The sequence below is a fragment of the Elephas maximus genome, chromosome 4 (genome assembly GCF_024166365.1).
Source record: "Elephas maximus indicus isolate mEleMax1 chromosome 4, mEleMax1 primary haplotype, whole genome shotgun sequence".
NCBI classification, from domain to species: Eukaryota; Metazoa; Chordata; class Mammalia; order Proboscidea; family Elephantidae; genus Elephas; species Elephas maximus.
In genome coordinates, this window is record NC_064822.1 from 8,904,418 (window position 1) to 8,917,459 (window position 13,042).

General features: G+C 39.8%; 1 protein-coding gene across 1 annotated transcript in view; it reads right to left on the reverse strand.

Annotated features, from left to right (window-relative positions):
- The window catches only part of LOC126076514 (uncharacterized), a 450,270-nt gene extending 445,126 nt beyond the window's left edge, over positions 1-5,144 (reverse strand). Inside the window, exon 1 of the mRNA XM_049885049.1 lies at positions 5,101-5,144. The gene's annotated coding sequence lies outside the window, so the exon portion shown is untranslated. The remainder of the gene's footprint in view (positions 1-5,100) is intronic.
- Between the last annotated feature and the right edge of the window lie 7,898 nt (positions 5,145-13,042).

A 13,042-nucleotide genomic window follows, 5' to 3' on the forward strand; every position in this document is an offset into this window, starting at 1 on the left:
ACTGAGGGCTGAAGCTCCCCCCAGACCACCTAGCCTTGTGCCTTAGGGGTCTAAGGAGGGTGACACCTACCAATCTGTAGAGGTACTTGCATTGGAGGCCTAAGGTACAGCTGCAGAACCCACCCACCCAGGTGCTTTAGGAATAGAGACACACCTACCTCACTGGCACTTGGGGGAAGCCTGTCAGCATCCTGCCCCCTCCCCCCTGGAGTGTGAACCCCAGCTGCTACTAGAATCTGGTGCACACAACTATCACCACTACTTCTCTAGGTGGATAGGTGACAGTCTACACCACACACTTGATGACCCAAAATCAGATTCTACTCAAGAATAGTGAATGGACTCAGGCATATATATCTGGTAACAGCCCAAACCAGCTGGTAATAGGTCATAAGTGAGTCAAAGGCTACAACAATCAAGACAGTGCAATCTAGTTGCCCATCTACGTATATTGAAAGAAAACAAAACAAGATATGACTCAGTGAGCAAATATAGAATAAATCACTACAATATCTTAGTGATGCCTTGGAGACAGCAGTTGATATCAAACCACATAAAGAAGCAGACCATGATTGCTTCTACAACCCCCCAAACAAAAGAATCAAAATCTTTCCCAAATGAAGATACAATCCTGGAATTGGCAGATACAGAATATAAAAAACAAACGTACAGAATGCTTCAAGACATCAGGGATGACCTCAGAAATGAAATAAGGCAATCTACAGAAAAAGCCAAGGAACACACTGATAAAGCAGTTGAAGAACTCAAAAAGATTATTCAAGAACACAGTGAAAAAATTAATAAGTTGCAAGAATCCATGGAGAGACAGCATTCAGAAATCCAAAAGATTAACAATAAAATTACAGAATTAGACAACTCAATAGGAAGTCAGAGGAGCAGACTCAAGCAATTAGAATGCAGAGTGGGAAATCTGGAGGACCAGGGAATTAACACCAATATAGCTGAAAAAAAATCAGATAAAGGAATTAAAAAAAATGAAGAAACCCTAAGAATCATGGGGGACTCTATCAAGAAGGATAACTTGCGTGTGATTGGAGTCCCAGAAAAGAGAGGGATAACAGAAAACGCAGAGAGAATAGTTGAAGATCTGTTGGCAGAAAACTTCCCTGACATCATGAAAGATGAAAGGATATCTATCCAAGATGCTCATCAACCCCCATTTCAGATTGATCCAAAAAGAAAATCACCAAGACATATTATCATCAAACTTGCCAAAACCAAAGATAAATAGAAAATTTTAAGAACAGCCAGGGATAAAAGAAAGGTCTCCTACAAGGGAGAATCAATAAGAATAAGTTCAGACTACTCAGTAGAAACCATGCAGGCAAGAAGGCAATGGGATGACATATACAGAGCACTGAAGGAGAAAAACTGCCAATCAAGGATCATATATCCAGCAAAACTCTCTCTCAAATATGAAGGCGAAACTGTGACATTTACAGATAAACACAAGCTTAGAGAATTTGCAAAAAACAAACCAAAGCTACAAGAAATACTAAAGGAAACTGTTTGGTCAGAAAACCAATAATATCAGATACCAGCACAACCCAAGGTCATAGAACAGAGCATCCTGATATCAACTCAAATAGGGAAACCACAAAAACAAATTAAGATTAATTAAAAAAAAATGCTCAAAACAGGGAATCATTGAAGTCAATATGTAAAAGATCACAATAATCAAAAAGAGGGACTAAATACAGGTGGCATAGAACTGCCATATGGAGAGGGAAACAAGGCCATATAGGACAATACAAGTTAGGTTTTTACTTAGAAAAATAGGGGTAAATATTAAGATAACCACAAAGAGGTATAACAACTCCATAACTCAAAATAAAAACCAAGAAAAACATAACGACTCAGCAAACATAAAGTCAAATATTGCAAAAATGAGGAACACACAATTTACAAAGAAAAAGTCTCAGCGTAAAAAAGTAAGTGGAAAAATGAAATTGTCAACAACACACATAAAAAGGCATCAAAATGACAGCACTAAACACATACTTATCTATAATTACACTGAATGTAAATGGACTAAATGCACCAATAAAAAGACAGAGAGTCTCAGACTGGATAAAGAAACACAATCCGTCTATGTGCTGCCTACAAGAGACACACCTTAGACTTAGAGACAAAAACAAACTAAAACTCAAAGGATGGAAAAAAATATATCAAGCAAACAACAAGCAAAAAAGAGCAGGAGTAGCAATATTAATTTCAGACAAAATAGACTTTAAAGTTAAATCCACCACAAAGGATAAAGAAGGACACTACATAATGATTAAAGGGACAATTGACCAGGAAGATATAACCATATTAAATATTTATGCACCCAATGACAGGGCTGCAAGATACGTAAAACAAACTTTAACAGAACTGAAAAGTGAGAAAGACGCCTCCACAATTATAGTAGGAGACTTCAACACACCACTTTCGGAGAAGGACAGGACTTCCAGTAAGAAGCTCAATAGAGACACGGAAGACCTAATTACTACAATCAACCAACTTGACCTCATTGACTTATACAGAACTCTCCACCCAACTGCGGCAAAGTATACTTTTTTTTCTAGCGCACATGGAACATTCTCTAGAATAGACCACATATTATGTACTAAAACAAACCTTTGCAGAATCCAAAACATCGAAATATTACAAAGCATCCTCTCAGACCACAAGGCCATAATAGTGGAAATCAATAACAGAAAAATTAGGGAAAAGAAATCAAATATTTGGAAGCTGAACAATCCCCTGCTGAAAAAAGACTGGGTTATAGAAGACATTAAGGAGGGAATAAAGAAATTCATAGAATGCAAAGAGAATGAAAACACTTCCTATCAAAACCTCTGGGACACAGCAAAAGCAGTGCTCAGAGGTCAATTTATATCGATAAATGCACACATCCAAAAAGAAGAAAGAGCCAAAATCAGAGAACTGTCCCTACAACTTGAACAAATAGAAAGTGAGCAACAAAAGAATCCATCAGGCACCAGAAGAAAACAAATAATAAAATTAGAGCTGAACTAAATGAATTAGAGAACAGAAAAACAATTGAAAGAATTAACAAAGCCAAAAGCTGGTTCTTTGAAAAAAATAACAAAATTGATAAACCATTGGCCAGACTGACTAAAGAAATACAGGAAAGGAAACAAATAACCCGCATAAGAAACGAGATGGGCCACATCACAACAGACCCAACTGAAATTAAAAGAATCATATCAGATTATTAGAAAAAATGGTACTCTTACAAATTTGCAAACCTAGAAGAAATGGATGAATTCTGGGAAGAACACTACCTACCTAAAGTAACACACTCAGAAGTAGAACAACTAAATAGACCCATAACAAAAAAAGAGATTGAAACGGTAATCAAAAAACTCCCAACAAAAAAAGCCCTGGCCCGGATGGCTTTACTGCAGAGTTCTACCAAACTTTCAGAGAAGAGTTAACACCACTACTACTAAAGGTATTTCAAAGCATAGAAAATGATGGAATACTGCCTAACTCATTCTATGAAGCCAGCATATCCCTGATACCAAAACCAGGTAAAGACAGCACAAAAAAAGAAAATTACAGACCTATATCCCACATGAACATAGATGCAAAAATCCTCAACAAAATTCTAGCCAATAGAATTCAACAACATATAAAAAAAATAATTCACCACAACCAAGTGGGATTTATACCAGGTATGCAAGGATGGTTTTTTATGCAAGGATGTTTTAATATTAGAAAAACCATTAATGTAATCCACCATGTAAATAAAACGAAAGACAAAAACCACATGATCTTATCAATTGATGCAGAAAAGGCATTTGACAAAGCCCAACACCCATTTATGATAAAAACTCTCACCAAAATAGGAATTGAACGAAAATCCTGAACATAATAAAGGGCATCTATACAAAGCCAACAGCCAACATCACTCTAAATGGAGAGAGCCTGAAAGCATTTCCCTTGGAAACGGAAACCAGACAAGGATGCCCTTTATCACCGCTCTTATTCAACATTGTGCTAGAGGTCCTAGCCAGAAAAATTAGGCTAGACAAAGAAATAAAGGGCATCCGGATTGGCAAGGAGGAAGTAAAATTATCTCTATTTGCAGATGACATGATCTTATACACAGAAAACCCTCCAGAAAACTATTGAAACTAATAGAAGAGTTTGGCAGAGTCTCAGGTTATAAGATAAACATACAAAAATCACTTGGATTCCTCTACATCAACAAAAAGAACATCGAAGAGGAAATCACCAAAGCAATACCATTCACAGTAGCCCCCAAGAAAATAAAATACTTAGGAATAAATCTTACCAAGGATGTAAAAGACCTATACAAAGAAAACTACAAAGTACTAGTGCAAGAAACTAAAAAGGACCTACATAAGTGGAAAAACATACCTTGCTCATGGATAGGAAGACTTAACATAGTAAAAATGTCTATTCTACCAAAAGCCATCTATACATACAATGCACTTCCGATCCAAATTCCAATGGCATTTTTTAATGTGATGGAGAAACAAATCACCGACTTCATATGGAAGGGGAAGAAGCCTCGGATAAGTAAAGCATTACTGAAAAAGAAGGAGAAGGTGGGAGGCCTCACTCTACCTGATTTTAGAACCTATTATCCAGCCACAGTAGTCAAAACAGCCTGGTACTGGTACAACAACAGGCACATAGACCAATAGAACAGAATTGAGAACCCAGATATAAATCCATACATATATGAACAGCTGCTATTTGACAAAGGCCCAGTGTCAGTTAATTGGGGAAAAGATAGTCTTTTTAACAAATAGTGCTGGCATAACTGGATATCCATTTGCAAAAAAATGAAACAGGACCCATACCTCACACCATGCACAAAAACTAACTCCAAGTGGATTAAAGACATAAACATAAAGACTAAAACAATAAAGATCATGGAAGAAAAAATAGGGACAACGTTAGGAGCCCTAATACAAGGCATAAACAGAATACAAAACATTACCAAAAATGACGAAGAGAAACTGGATAACTGGGAGCTCCTAAAAATCAAACACCTATGCTCATCTAAAAAAGACTTCACCAAAAGAGTAAAAAGACCACCTACAGACTGGGAAAGAATTTTCAGCTATGACATCTCTGACCAGCGCCTGATCTCTAAAATTTATATGATTCTGTTAAAACTCAACCACAAAAAGACAAACAACCCAATCAAGAAGTGGGCAAAGGATATGAACACACACTTCACTAAAGAAGATATTCAGGCAGCTAACAGATACATGAGAAAATGCTCTCGATCATTAGCCATTAGAGAAATGCAAATTAAAACTACGATGAGATTCCATCTCACTCCAACAAGGCTGGCATTAATCCAAAAAACACAAAATAATAAATGTTGGAGAGGCTGCGGAGAGATTGGAACTCTTATACACTGCTGGTGGGAATGTAAAATGATATAACCACTTTGGAAAGCTATCTGGCGTTTTCTTAAAAAGTTAGAGATAGAACTACCATACAACCCAGAAATCCCACTCCTCGGAAGATACCCTAGAGAAATAAGAGCCTTTACACGAACAGATATATGCACACCCATGTTTCTTGCAGCTCTGTTTACAATAGCAAAAAGCTGGAAGCAACCAAGGTGTGCATGAATGGATGAATGGTTAAATAAATTCTGGTATATTCACACAATGGAACGCTACGCATGGATAAAGAACAGTGATGAATCTGTGAAACATTTCATAACATGGAGGAACCTGGAAGGCATTATGCTGAGTGAAATTAGAGGCAAAAGGACAAATATTGTATAAGACCACTATTATAAGATCTTGAGAAATAGTATAAACTGAGAAAAACCCATACTTTTGTGGTTACGAGGGGGGGAGGGAGGGAGGGTGGGAGAGGGTTATTTACTGATTAGTTAGTAGATTAGAACTACTTTAGGTGAAGGGAAGGACAATACTCAATACATGGAAGGTCAGCTCAACTGGACTGGACCAAAAGCAAAGAAGTTTCCGAGATAAACTGAATGCTTCAAAGGTCAGCGGAGCAAGGACAGGGGTTTGGGGACCATGGTTTAAGGGGACTTCTAAGTCAATTGGCAAAATAATTCTATTATGAAAACATTCTGCATCCCACTTTGAAATGTGGCATCTGGGGTCTTAAATGCTAACAAGCGGCCATCTAAGATGCATCAATTGGTCTCAACCCACCTGGATCAAAGGAGAATGAAGAACACCAAGGTCACACGATAACTATGAGCCCAAGAGACAGAAAGGGCCGCATGAACCAGAGACTTACATCCTCCTGAGACCAGAAGAACTAGATGGTGCCCGGGCACAACCGATGACTGCTCTGACAGAGAGCACAACAGAGAACCCCTGAGGGAGCAGGAGATCAGTGGGATGCAGACCCCAGATTCTCATAAAAAGACCAGACTTAATGGTCTGACTGAGACTAGAGGAATCCCGGTGGTCATGGTCCCCAAACCTTCTGTTGGCCCAGGACAGGAACCATTCCCGAAGACAGCTCATCAGACATGGAAGGGACTGGACAATGGGTAGGAGAGAGATGCTGATGAAGAGTGAGCTACTTGTATCAGGTGGACACTTGAGACTGTGTTGACATCTCCTGTCTGGAGGGGAGATAGGAGGGTAGAGAGGATTAGAAACTGGCAAAATTGTCATGAAAGGAGGGACTGGAAGGGCTGACTCATTAGGGGGAGAGTAAGTGGGAGTATGGAGTAAGGTGTATATAAACTTGTATGTGACAGACTGACTTGATTTGTACACGTTCACTTAAAGCTCAATAAAAATTATTTTAAAAAATGATATGGAACACATAACATAAACATCCTAGGCATTAGTGAGCTGAAATGGACTGGCATTGGCCATTTTGAATCAGACGATCATATAGTCTACTATGCTGGGAATGACAGCTTGAAGATGAATGGTGTTGCATTCACTGTCAAAAAGAACATTTCAAGATCTACCCTGAAGTACAATGCTGTCAGTGATAGGATAATATCCATATGCCTACAAGGAAGACCAGTTAATATGATTATTATTCAAATTTACACACCAACCACTAAGGCCAAAAATGAAGAAATTGAATATTTTTATGAGCTGCTGCAGTCTGAAATTGATCAAACATGGAATCAGGATGCATTGATAATTACTGGTGATCGGAATGTGAAGGTTGGAAACAAAGAAGGATCAGTAGTTCAGAAATATGGCCTTGGTGATAGAAACAAAGGTGGAGATCGAATAATAGATTTTTGCAAGACCAACAAGTTCTTCATTGCAAATACCTTCTTTCACCAACATAAATAGTGACTATACACATGGACTTTGCCAGGTGAAACACACAGGAATCAAATTGACTACATCTGTGGAAAGAGACGATGGAAAAGCTCAATATCATCAGTCAGAACAAGGCCAGAGGCCGACTGTGGAACAGACCATGAATTTCTCATATGCAAGTTCAAGCTGAAACTGAAGAAAATCAGAGCAAATACAAGAGACACAAAATATGACCCGGAGTATTTCCCACCTGAATTTAGAGACCGTCTCAAGAATAGATTTCATGCATTGAACAGTAGGGACCGAAGACCAGAGAAGTTGTGGAATGACACCAAGGACATCATCCATGAAGAAAGCAAGATGTCATTGAAAGGACAGGAAAGAAAGAAAAGACCAAGATGGATGTCAGAGGAGACTCTGAAACTTGCTCTAGAGTGTCGAGCAGCTGGAGCAAAAGGAAGAAATGATGAAGTAAAAGAACTGAACAGAAGATTTCAAAGGGTGGCTCGAGAAGACGAAGTATTATAATGACATGTGCAAAGAGCTGGAAATGGAAAACCAAAAGGGAAGAACACGCTCAGTGTTTCTTAAGCTGAAAGAACTGAAGAAAAATTCAAGCGTCAAGTTGCAGTAGTGAAGGATTCTGTGGGGAAAATATTAAATGACGCAGGAAGCATCAAAAGAAGATGGAAGGAATACACAGAGTCATTATACCAAAAAGAATTAGTCAATGCTCAAGCATTTCAAGAGGTGGCATACGATTAGGAACCAATGGTACTGAAGGAACAAGTCCAAGTTGCTCTGAAGGCGTTGGCGAAAAACAATTGATGGAATATCAATTGAGATGGTTCAACAAACAGATGCAGTGCTAGAGGTGCTCACTTGTCTATGCCAAGAAATATACAAGACAGCTTCCTGGCCAACTGACTGGAAAAGATCCATATTTATGCCTATTCCCAAGAAAGGTGATCCAACTGAATGTGGAAATTATAGAACAATATCATTAAAATTTTGCCAAAGACCATCCAAAAGCAGCTGCAGCAGTATATCGACAGGAAACTGCCAGAAATTCAGGCCATTTTCAGAAGAGGGCGTGGTGCCAGGGATATCATTGCTGATGTCAGAGGGATCCTGGCTAAAAACAGAGAATACCAGAAGGATGTTTACCTGTGTTTTATTGAACATGCAAAAGCATTCGACTGTGTGGATCATAACAAATTATGGATAACATTGCAAAGAATGGGAATTCCAGAACACTTGATTATGCTCATGAGGACCTTTTACATAGATCAAGAGGCAGTTGTTCAGACAGAACAAGGGGATACTGATTGGCTTAAAGTAAGGACAGGTATGCGTCAGGGGTGTATCCTTTCACCATACCTATTCAATCTGTATGCTGAGCAAATAATACGAGAAGCTGGAATATATGAAGAAGAACAGGGCATCAGGATTGGAGGACAACTCGATAACAACCTGCGTTATACAGATGACACAACCTTGCTTGCTGAAAGTGAAAAGGACCTGAAGCACATACTAATGAAGATCAAAGACCACAGTCTTCAGTATGGGTTGCAGCTCAACATAAAGAAAACAAAAACCTTCACAACTGGACCAATGAGCAACATCATGATAAATGGAGAAAAGATTGAAGTTGTCAAGGATTTCGTTTCATTTGGATCCACAATCAACAGCCGTGGAAGCAGCAGTCAAGAAACCAAAAGACGCATTGCATTGGGTAAATCTGCTGCAAAGGACTTCTTTAAAGTGTTGAAAAGCAAAGATGTCACCTTGAAGACTAAGGTGGACCTGACCCAAGCCATGGTATTTTCAATCGCATCATATGCATGTGAAAGCTGGACAATGAATAAGGAAGACTGAAGAAGAACTGACGCCTTTGAATTGTGGTGTTGGCAAAGAATATTGAATATACCTTGGGCTGCCAAAAGAGCCAACAAATCTGTCTTGGAAGAAGTACAACCAGAACGCTCCTTAGAAGCAAGGATGGCGAGACTGCATCTTACATACTTTGGACATGTTGCCAGGAGGGATCAGTCCCTGGAGAAGGACATCATGCTTGGCAGAGTACAGGGTCAGCAGAAGAGAGGAAGACTCTCAACGAGGTGGATTGACACAGTGGCCTCAACAATGGGCTCAAACATAACAACAATTGTAAGACACTTCACTAAAGAAGATGTTCAGGTAGCTAACAGATATATGAGGAAATGCTCACGATCATTAGCCATTAGAGGAATGCAAATCAAAACTACAATGAGGTTCCATCTCACTCCAACAAGGCTGGCATTAATCTAAAAAACACAAAATAAGAAATGTTGGAGAGGCTGTGGAGAGATTGGAGCACTTCTACACTGCTGGTGGGAAAGTAAAATGGTACAACCACTTTGGAAATCGATTTGGTGCTTCTTAAAAAGCTAGAAATAGAACTACCATACGATCCAGCAATCCCACTCCTTGGAATATATCCTAGAGAAATAAGAGCCTTTATACAAACAAATATATGCACAACCATGTTCATTGCAGCACTGTTTTCAATAGCAAAAAGATGGAAACAACTAAGGTGACCGTCCATGAATGAATGGATAAATAAATTATGGTATATTCACACAATGGAATACTAGGCATCGATAAAGAACAGTGATGGATCTGTGAAACATTTCATAATGTGGAGGAATCTGGAAGGCATTACACTGAATGAAATTAGTCAGTTGCAAAAGGACAAGTATTGTAGAAGACCACTATTATAAGAACTCAAGAAATAGTTTAAACTGAGAAGAAAACATTCTTTTGTGGTTATGAAAGGGGGGCGAGAGGGAGGGTGGGAGAGGGATATTCACTAATTAGATAGTAGATAAGAACTACCTTAGGTGATGGGAAAGACAACACACAATACAGGTGAGGTCAGCACAACTGGACTATACCAAAAGCAAAGAAGTTTCCTGAATAAACTGAATGTTTCAAAGGCTAGCATAGCAGGGGTGGGGGGGAGGGTGGTGGTTTGGCGACCATCGTTTCAGGGGACTTCTAAGTCAATTGGTATAATAAATTCTATTAAGAAAACATTCTGCATCCCACTTTGGAGAGTGGCATCTGGGATCTTAAACACTAGCAAATGGCCATCTAAGATGCATCAATTGGTCTCAACTCACCTGGATCAAAGGAGAATGAAGAACATCATGGACACAAGGTAATTACGAGCCCAGGAGACAGAAAGGGCCACATAAACCAGAGACTACATCATCCTGAGACCAGAAGAACTAGATGGTGCTCGGCTACAACGGATGACTGCTCTGATAGGGAACACAACAGAGAACCCTTAAGGGAGCAGGAGAGCAGTGGGGTGCAGACCCCTAATTCTCATAAAAAGACCAGACTTAATGATCTGACTGAGACTAGAAGGACCCTAGTGGTCATGGCCCCCAGACCTTCTGTTGGCCCAGGACAGGAACCATTCCCAAAGCCAACTCCTCAGACAGGGATTGGACTGGACAATGGGTTGGAAAGGGATGCTGGTGAGGAGTGAGCTTCTTGGATCAGGAGGACACTTGAGACTATGTTGGCATCTCCTGCCTGGAGGGGAGATGAGAGGGTAGAGGGGGTTAGAAGCTTGAGAAATGGACATGAAAAGAGAGAGTGGAAGGAGGGAGCAGGCTGTCTCATTAGGGGGAGAGCAACTGGGAGTATGTAGCAAGGTGTATATAAGTTTTTGTGTGAGAGACTGACTTGATTTGTAAACCTTCATTTAAAGCACAATAAAAATTAAAAGTAAAAAAAAGAGCAACTATGAATTTGTGAAACATCTCATGACATGGAGGAAACTGGAAGGGGTTATGCTGAGTGAAATAAGTCAGTTGCAAAAGGACAAATGTCGTATGAGACCACTACTGTCTCTTTCTGTCTGGAGCAAAGGAAAATAAAGGAAACCAAAGACTCAAGAAAGAAATTAGTCCACAGGACTAATAGTCCACACAGACTACAGCCTTTTCTTGCCTGACACCAGAAGAGCTAGATGGTACCCGGCTACCACTACTGACTATTCTGATCAGGGACACAATAGAAGGTACTGGTTAGAAGGAGAGAAAAATGCAAAACAAAATTCAAACTCATGAAAAGACCAGACTTGATGGACTGACAGAGAGTAGAGGAAACTCAGAGACTATCACCTTAAGATACCCTTTTAACCTGGAACTGAGTCAACTCCTGGAGTTCGCCTTTCAGCCGAATAATAGATTGGCCTATAAAACAAACAAGAATACCAGAGAGGAATGTGCTCCTCTAAACAATCAAGAGTGTGAGACCAAACAGTCAACATTTACACAAAAGCAAAGATAAAAGGGCAAGAAAGGGCAGAGAAACTGGATGGATGGAAATGGGGCAGGTGGGGTAGAAATGGTGAGAGAGCTGACACATTGCAGGGTCTGTAACTAATGTCACAGAACAATCTGTATATGAATTGTTGAATGGGAATCCAATTTGCTGTGTAAGCTTTTACCTAAAACAATAAAATATTCAAATAAAAAAGATGTGCATTTTGTTGGAAGTTATCACAAATCTTTAAGTACTGCTCACCCTCACCCCATTTAATCTGCTGGTGGGCCATCCCACCAGTAGGAAGATATAGAACCATTTGGGCCTCTACAGACCCTTCAAGGACTACATGTGTGGTTTACTTATAAGGCCAAACCTGCTGCAGACCTGGGAAAGCACTCAAATAAGAATAAAATGATCCATGCTAGAAAGAGTTACATTTATTGTCACATGGGAAATGTTTTTCAAGATTTAAAAACTGGGGATGGTAATAATTGAAGGTGCTAAGAAGGGAAGAAGAAAAAGAAATCAAACAGGCTCTCCCACACGGGCATCTACAAGACGCTTAAAAAAAAAAATTAGATTCAGCTAAAAGGGTTAAGCACGAGATTGAGCTGTAGTCCAGCCCGAGAGGGGGATGGGCCAGGGGTTCTCCTGAGGCTTTTACCAGCTCTGCAATGCTTTGCAGCTCTGGTAGGTATCATCACAAGACATCCTATTTACTCCTCCGACAAGTATTTATCGAGCCTTTGCTATGGACCAGGTACTATAGCAGAGTTTTGGAATATATCAGAGAAAAACAATGGGCTCAAGAATAACACCAATCGTATGGATGATGCAGGACCGGGCAGTGTTTTGTTCTGTTACACATAGGGTCGCTATGAGTCAGAACCAACTCGATGGCACCTAACAACAACAGTGAAAAACACGGAAAATGACCCTTGCCTTCAAGGAGCATGCATTCCAGTGAGGTGAAAAAAGAAACAAAAAATATAATAAATAAGTAAATTATATACAGTATGCTAGAAGGTAAGTGTTACAGAAAGAAAAAGTAGAGTAAGGTAAGGGAGATGGGTGTACTCTTTGGGGGACAGGGTTTATGGACAGGGTGATTTTGCAGTGTTAAATCAGGTCTGACTCAGAAGGTGAAATTTAAGCAAAGACTTGAAGGAGTCAGACAAATGATAATTAGGAGAAGAACATTGCAGGCTGAGGAAAGGGCTGATCAAAGGCCTTAAGGCAGGAGCGTTCCTGGGACATCTGAGGAAGGACAAAGGCCCTTGCGGCTGGAGCAGAGCAATGGAGGGGGACAGTGGTTGGACAGACGGAGGGAGGGGCAAGGGTTAGGGCAGAGCATGCAGGTGTGGTCAGCCATTGTCAGGACTTTAGCTTTTACTCTGAGCAAAATAGGTGCCATGGCA